The 8429-nt window shown below is 34.1% G+C and overlaps 1 long non-coding RNA gene across 1 annotated transcript in view; it reads left to right on the top strand.

The window, feature by feature from the left end:
- The first annotated feature begins 215 nt into the window (after window positions 1-215).
- The window catches only part of LOC115948405, a 471151-nt gene continuing 462937 nt past the window's right edge, over window positions 216-8429 (top strand). Inside the window, exon 1 of the long non-coding RNA XR_004082227.1 lies at window positions 216-327. This is a non-coding gene — a long non-coding RNA (uncharacterized LOC115948405). The remainder of the gene's footprint in view (window positions 328-8429) is intronic.

The raw sequence follows: 8429 nt of genomic DNA, 5'->3' as shown, positions 1-8429 counted from the left end.
CCCGCAAATTTTAAGGGGCAGGAGCCCCTGGAAGCCTTTTATTTATTTATTTATTTCGGTATTTAAAATCACTGTAAAAAAAAAAAATCTTTGGAAGAATGACTCTTGTCGGAGTCAGCTCTGAAAACAGGGTTACCCCCCCAGGAGCTAGCGGCAGCGGAGCTGGATCCCATCAAAACAGAACTGCCTGATGGGGCATGTGCTTCTCTCTCTTTGCAGTTCCTTCTGGGCCTGTGTGGACTAGGGGCACAACGCGGCGCCTGACTGGCAGGAGGGGAAAGCTGAGACTCCTTCAGGTTTCCAAAGAGGTCCGAGTGGACAGCATTAGTAAGTAAATTCTCTGTGCTTGCTTACAGTTCCTATGTTCTCGGGCTTGTCCAGACCTTTTCTTAGCATTCACACACATTCATATGCACACACACACACACATACATCTTTATATGTGTGTATATACATGTGTATATATATATATATGTGCATGCATTTCTGTTTTCAGGTTACTGTTCTGGTCAGAGAGAAACTTGGCCATGGTAACTTGGAACTGTTTTTAGTGGGAAGGTGCATTAAGTGGTTTGCTGGTTTTTTATGAGTGAAGAAAATTGAAGGTGAATACTTGCTTAAAGTAACTGAGTGTGGCAAGTATTGTATAATGTCATACTTCAGTGCAGGTGTAGGTATGTGGTAGAATACAGACAAAATCTAAACAAAGAGATACTCCCTCAGGAAGGGTCTGCAGAATGGTCTGACCTGCAAAGCAATGGCAGGTGACAGGACATTCAGTTTAATATAAAATGTGTCTGAGTTATAGATACTAAGAGTGTATTTTGGTCTGCATTCAATTGTAAGCATTTTTAGTCCGTGTCTCTGAAGTTCTTAAATTTTTCATCAAGTTCTGTATGTATAAAATGTATGTATATTTTTTCTTCTGATGAGGATGACAGTTCTAGACAACAGCTTTGTTTTCTAAGGGTTTTTATAGGGCATATTCAAAAGTACTGATGGCACTGTTTTCGATAGGTGAGAAAGATCTAGGGAAAACAAAAAGATAAACTCATTTAAAAGGGTGTCATTAGCAGTGGAACTGAGGTTTGCTGGCTGAGCTGTAGAGTTAACAGAAGGTATGAAGATCATATAAATGTATGTCATGAAGTGTCTGCTGTTAGGTGTTGTTTAGCACTAAATATATCTGCATCTGGGAAAGAGAACTTTTGCAGACATTATTTCTCTTGGGACAGTGGACCCGTTATCGACATTTGCTGCTTTTCTGCTAAGGGAGGCAGCTAGTATTAGTAGTTCAGGGTTAACTGTTTCCTAGGTAGAGAAAAGAAATAACAATGACAGGTATGACAATGAAAATGTTTGCTCATGTTTGCTAATATCTAAATAAAACCTCAGTGTTATGTCAGTAGAAATACAGTTGAGTCAGGTGTTTTTGAATGTACTGAAAGAAATCAATAGCATTTCAGCATTTTTTCTCTATTCCAGCCAAATGGACTTAGATTTAAATTCTGCATGTGTTGTATCTGTTGTAGGGACAATGTGGATTTGAATTAAAATAAATTAAAATTGTGTCTTTACAAATTCTTGGCAAATATGTGTTATTTTACACTACAAATTAAGAATAATAAGTGACTACTGTAAATAAACAATAAAACTCAAATATATATTATGTCTTTACTGTTCACCTAATCAGAATAAAATAGTGCTGTTAGAAGCCATTAAACATGAACTTACAAATGCATTTTATTAAACTTCAAAATGTGAAATTCATGTTGCACTTTCAGGTGTAATTTAAAATCAGTCACAACTAATGAATGTCACTAGGAGTGGAAGTTTATCAGGGTCAAATAAAATGCATTTCTTCCTAAAGTAAAGAAAGTAGTTTATGTCACAACAGTAAAGAAAACTAGCAAAATTTACTTAGGAAATTAATGTGACACAAGCAAGAAAGACTAAATCTGCAGTAGCAGATGGATGACATTCAGAGTTGCTTTCAGGTATTCATAATCTTAGAGCTAGGGAGGAATTACAAAGCATAGGGTACAAGTTCTTAGACAGTGAATCAGGGTGGCTTTCATATTGCATTAAAGAAGTCTTTTGGTAATTACCATTTATGACAGAAAAAATACCCCATGAACTCATGAACTTTTAATTAAAGGATAACACATTTTCTGACTTAGTAAGGAAACCTACTGATAGTGTTTTAGTACTATGACTTTACCTTTCAGTTAAAAAATAGCGCTTTTTACTCACTTTTTTCCTAAATGACTTAGTAACATTTGACATGGCTCATTGCTGTATTGTACTCCCTGTGGACAGCACATTAAAATAATATATCCAGCTAATTTGCATGAAATGTTTTGAGACTGCATGCAGTGAAGTTTATTAGGCTAAGCTTTCAGTTCTGCTAGGTGGCCCTAAACATGCAGCAATGTTGAATGTCTAACAGTGTGTCTATTTAAAAAAAAAAAAATTTAAAAACCATATATATGACTAACCAGACAGGAACTATGTTGTCTAGTTTAGCTCAAATGCCTATGTACTCAGTGTCTTTATTAGTTGGAGCACAGCCTTCATAATTTGTCTTTGGGATTTTCTTTAATCTAGGATGTGTTGTGGCAATACTTTAGAATCTATATGAAAAAGTACTCAAAACATACTCCACTTTTGCTGTAATTACTACTGTGGGAAATGACCTGTGCCAAATCATGGCAATTAAATGTGATACATATTGTACTTGATTATATATTCAGGTACAATTATGAGTTTTTGGCATAGGCAAATGTCAAATTGGGTCAATCTGATTCAGAAGAAACAAGAGAGGACTTTAAGAACACCTATTGCTGTGCAAATACATAACTGATATAACAAAGCTGCATGTGTCAGCAGTAATGTGGTTTATTATGCAATTGTTCTTGTTATTCAGATCAGATAATAGTCTGATGAAATATATAAGCAGTCTACAGGGAATCAATGATTAATTCCTCTGACATGTGCATATTTAAGATTTCTTGCTAGTAAAATCCTAGATACCTGCATTAGTTTTCAGAAGCCAAAGCCAACAAACATTGTCAATATTAATCACTTAATATACTGAACTCCCACCAAACTTTGTGGTGATAAAGTGTGATGAAAAAATAACGCCAATGTTTCCTTCTTTGTTCTTTGCTAAATGCGGCTTTGCTGAAGAAACTGACAGTACACAAACACACTGCTTGATAGCACAAACTATTTTAAAATGGGAAATGTGATAAATATCAAGTAATACACTGATGCTGTAATCAGCTTGGTTTGTCTGTGCTCTTTTAAGAACTTACAAAGCATTGCTAACTTTTGTGTACATAGGGGTAATAATTCTACAAAATTGAAGTACTGTAACTAGTTGGAGAAACAAAGTTGGCTTTGTTGAAACATTGTTGGCTTAATTGGAAAACAAGTGAGTTCAGCATATAGGAAAAGGTCACTGATACTTTTCATCAGTCCAAAGGTTGTTTAGTACAAAAACAGATTGGTACCTGAATCTCACATAATTAGAGTAAGCTCTATTGATTTACTATCACTTTAAAGACCTCGTAACCAGCAAATATAAATTTAACAGTGACATTTATATGGATGTTCTATAATTTAGGGTTTTGGATTTTGATAACTGTACTCAAGGAAAGCAGGTTTTTTTCTTCATTAGAAGCCATAAGGAATGTGTGCAAAATGGCTAAGGAGGAGGAGACGTTCAGGGTGTTCTTTCAAATAGAAAAAAAAAAGTGAAAAAGCCATAGAAGGAGCTCAGATTCAAATGTACTTGAGCTGGAGAATGCCTGTATATGTGGTGTTTTATTTTGTTTTGTTTTCCACACATATATTATAAGGTCATTAGTACTAGAAATTTCTTAAAGAGGTTTTATGTTATCCCTTTTTCTTGTAGACTTTCCACCTTGAAGTTCGGCAGCTATAATCCTAGCAAACTCTGACAAAGTTGGCAAGGGACACTGTGTTACAGTGGTAACATAATGATAGAAATGGGGTCACAAAGTATTGACAAGAAGTGCAGGTAGACTATAAGGTTTTGGGCATATTTGATTGTGATAAAAAATACTTAGTAGCAAACACAAATTCTAGTAGGAAATAGGCAGTAGGCATGAATTAATTCTCAAATGAGAATTAAATATAGTTGATAATAATGACTACGAGAAGGAAACAGACACACAAGCAAAAGGAATGCATATTGGGAGATTTTTTTTAATCATTCTTAATGCTTTTAGATGCTGTTTCATTTTCAGTTTATCCATTCTAGTAGCTTCTTTTGTAAGATCCAGCACTAGACAATAACAGAAAAGCTAGCAATAAACAGAAAATTGCTGCAAATTTACTACTTTTATGGTCAATATGAAGGCTGAATTACTCATCTATTTTCATTTGTTGTCAATAGTTGCAGAAACGATCCTATTTATCTTACATTTCTATTCTGTTAAATATGCTTTATTAAGTGAAGACTATTGTGTAAGAAATTGTATTCTTTACATTCTATATTTCTGTATTGGCAACTTTGTAGCCACTTCTAAAAAGTGGGGTTTTTCTTGTCAATACATAAAATGAAGATCTAGTTGAATAAAATTTTAACTGATTAGCTACTGCAGAATCTGGTTTCTAAAATCAATTTTATAAAAATTCTGCCAGCAACACTGTGAAATTGATAAAAATACTAGTATGTTTTAAAGTTTTCCTGAATAAAGTCATACTTCAAATGCCTTTAAAGTTCTTTGGAATGCTATTATACTTTCCAAATTATGTACTTAGACTATGTTGAAAGTAAAATTAAGATTTTGGAGATTTGTTTGGATAAAGAGAATTCTAGATGTGTATGTTTGCAATATGAAGAAGGCTCTGCATAGTCCGATGATTTTCCTGAGAATGCTGTGGGGGATTTGTTCCAGCTGTAAGCAGCATGAGCTCATATAGTTGCTAATTAACAGATAGATACATATTACAGGCCCAGTACTCTGCTTTGTCTAAATATTTGGTTTAGAAAAAATGTTTTTCTACATCAGGCAGTCCCGTATTTGTGTTGCATCCCATTGTGAAAAGCTGCTTAAACTGAATTTTTCATATATTTCAGGATGGCTTCTCAAAAGGTAAGGTGATGTTTTGGTGCATATGGTGCATTCTGCTTTTCTTTTGAATTTAAAAAATAAGAGCTGTACACAATGGCATTCAAGAACTCACTCTTTCTCCAGGATGCTGCTTTTTATTTGGTTTTGGGTTACCTAGCTCATTTGCAAAATGTGTTACACTGTCCAGCACTGAAATGTTAAATGCATATGCTTTTTGTTTGCAGTGAAAAGGTGGGTTGAGGGGAAACTGCTTCAGCTGGGGTGACTGTCTGTAAACATAAAGGAGGACTCATGGGCTTAATAGGAAGTGGGATTATTTAGCTCTCCAATTATCACGGAAACTGTGTGGGTAAGGTGAGCTCACATTTCCGGAGTGGTCCTCCCAGCTGGTGAGCTTCTCATAGTTGACAGCTCAATTTCTTCACGATGATGATTGATTTAAGGTGACCAACCTGAATAAAGGTCCTCTGGTGGCAGCAGGTTGAAAGTGTACACCAATCTGTCTTGTGGGAACAGTAATTCTTAAGGGTACTGCAGCAGAAGTAACTGCATAAGAACAATCGCATCTACTCTAGTCTGAAAGCGAAGTGATTTTTAGACTCTCATGCAGCAGTTTAACAGTCAATGTGGGAGTATGTCAGGCAAAGTAAGTTTGCTCTAGCTTTGACGCATTCTTTCTTTGTCTCACCCCTACACACTTAAAATGTACCCTTCATTGTGGTGCAAGGCATAAAATCTCACCAGACCCTGTACTACATAAACCAGCATTTAAAGTAGTTTGGTGTTCTCCTCACTCTGCTTGTTCTTTTAGTCAAATGTGTTTTTCTTCAGTCTTTAGTTAAAAAAAAAATAAAAAAGTTCTGCATATTGTAATTAACTGTACTTAGATCTAACATAGAATATTAATTTTTAGTATATGATTTTTTGGTTTTCTAAGTAGGATTTAAATAAGAATATTTATTGTACAAATTTTTAATCTATGTTTTAGCCTACTAGTTCTAGTATTAGTACTAGTACTAGTAGAACTAGTTTGAATACTAGTTCTGTATTCAATGTCTGATGAAGCACAACATACTCTGAATTCTTGCACATAAGTATAAGGTAGAGCAGTGATGTAACTCTTACTTAGGTAGCTACAGAATTACTGGCAGTAACAAAAAGATAAAAAGATAAACTAAAAATATGTGCGACTTGCCCTTCATTTGGGTAAAATTACATAAGGATATCCATCCCATCAATTTAACAGTCAGAAAAAAATCTTACAGGTTGTTGCATGATCTTAGTTTTGAAAGATTTTCTTTTAAATTAAAAGGAATATGCTGTGATGCTGTGAGGCAAAGCTCAAAGCATCAGCAGTTCTCAATGGAAAGGGTTCAAAGAGAATGCATGTGCACTGTCTATGTCTTAGCATGAGTTGCTTTCCCTTACTTATTGGAACTGAGGCTTGCCAGATGGCATTCTCAGGCTTCTTCAGAGAGATAGAAAACCATAAAGAGTTTTTTCTTTATCAGAAAACATAATAATATAAAATTACACCTGATACTTTTCTCTATCTAGGTTTTCCTGAAGTGTGTGGTTTTTTTACTTAATTTTTGTGCATTTTGACTGTGATGTTACCATACTTATGCATTAGTAACCAACTCCCAAACTGTCATGTAACTAGAATATTAAAGTTTATAACAAAAGAAATCAGACTTGAAATATATTTTGATGAGGTCTTGAAACCTGAAAAATTCATGTGATGGTAGGAATGTGCTGTGAGAGGTTTGATCAACATTACATCATTATTACTGACATATCCTACATTTGTTAGCAGAAGTATTTAAGAATATGCCAAGAATTTCTCCTTGAGAGAAAATTTGGCTAACTTTTTTATATGTTTATAAATTTCTGAAAATTGTAGGTACAGATAAGTCATAAAAGTGAGTTTCCAATAATTCGTTACCTATAACCTTTAGTATAATTTGTGTGCACACCATTCATAGAAATATTCCTAATGAAAAGTCTTATTAATCTTTGGTATTCCTTCACAAACAGAAATATGCCCAGCAAAGCTCATTAATTTCAGATTTGACATCAGTAGTTATGGTCTGGCATCATTAGCATACCAAATGGAGTACTTAACAAAAAATAAGGAAAAAAGTAGAACTGTCGCATTAATATAGTGATAACCTGTGTTCCCCTTTGAATAATTTAGCTATTTCTCCAGTTTTATGCACACATACTCTGTGAAATTTTCCTTTCTCCCTATGAATAAAAGGTATACTAATGGCTTTTTTACACAATTTGTCCTAATCTTCCTTATTTTTTGTTTTTCTTTTTTTTTTTCCTAAGACTGCTGGGCAGCTATAGTTGAAAAGCTGCAAAAATTTGCCTGTTTTTTCAGTGTGTAGGCTCTACAGAGGGTTGATTTGACTTCTCTTCTTCCATGTACACCCAGTGTCCTCTGACAATTCATTGAAGCAACAATCAGTCAGTGAGGTTGGAAATTCTTTTGTCAAATGCATCAACTAGAAAGTGTACAATGGACTGCAAATCTTCAAGAGCTGCCAAAAGATATGAAGGTCACTATACCTGGGTAACCAAATATTCTTAACCATGCTACTCATATCTGTGAAAGTCTTCTGCAAAATTAAGTTTCTCAGTGATAATTGGATAAACAGCACACAATAATTGTTACTTGGAGAAAAAGGGAAATAATTCAAAAGGGAAGTATTTCAAATTAATATATTTTGCATTTGTAGAACAAAGTGCAATTGGCTTCCTATGCCATTTGTTTTCAATTCTTCATTCTTATGGAGAAAAGAGGCAAAGTAGTAAAAAAAATAATGATATCTGCTGGAGGCCATTTGACGGAATAAAATGGCCAGGAAATGTGGTTTGAGTTTTTTGATTTTTTTAAAATTACTATTATTTTGTTGTGTTCTTGCTGTTATTCTTTTTTTCTGAGCAATCTGTACTAAGCAAAAAAAAATCTAGAATTAAAAAATTTCCTGAGCAGCTTTCATACAGGTTGTGCTCCCTTGACCTAATCAAAATGCATTATTTGTCCTATTTTAAAATCTCTTTCATTTGAAAATCCCCAATAGGTTTTTGTTTCTTTCTTTCTTTTCTATTCTAGGATTATTAGAGAAAAGTGATCTTTGTATTCGACTTAACAATAATAATTATGCTGTAGCATCTGCTTTTCATCATCAACTTTAGATTTCTACAGGTTTCTGTATGTGTGGAAATGCAATCCCAGATATTTTCATTGTCACATTCTACGTGAAATAATAAATTGAAAAGTATCCAAATATATTTCTGCTCAGAATCATCTTTTTT

Source organism: Geospiza fortis, unplaced genomic scaffold, assembly GCF_000277835.1.
Source record: "Geospiza fortis unplaced genomic scaffold, GeoFor_1.0 scaffold491, whole genome shotgun sequence".
Taxonomy (NCBI): Eukaryota; Metazoa; Chordata; class Aves; order Passeriformes; family Thraupidae; genus Geospiza; species Geospiza fortis.
The sequence above is the reverse complement of the archived record's forward strand: the minus strand, read 5'-3'. Positions and strand labels throughout refer to the sequence as shown.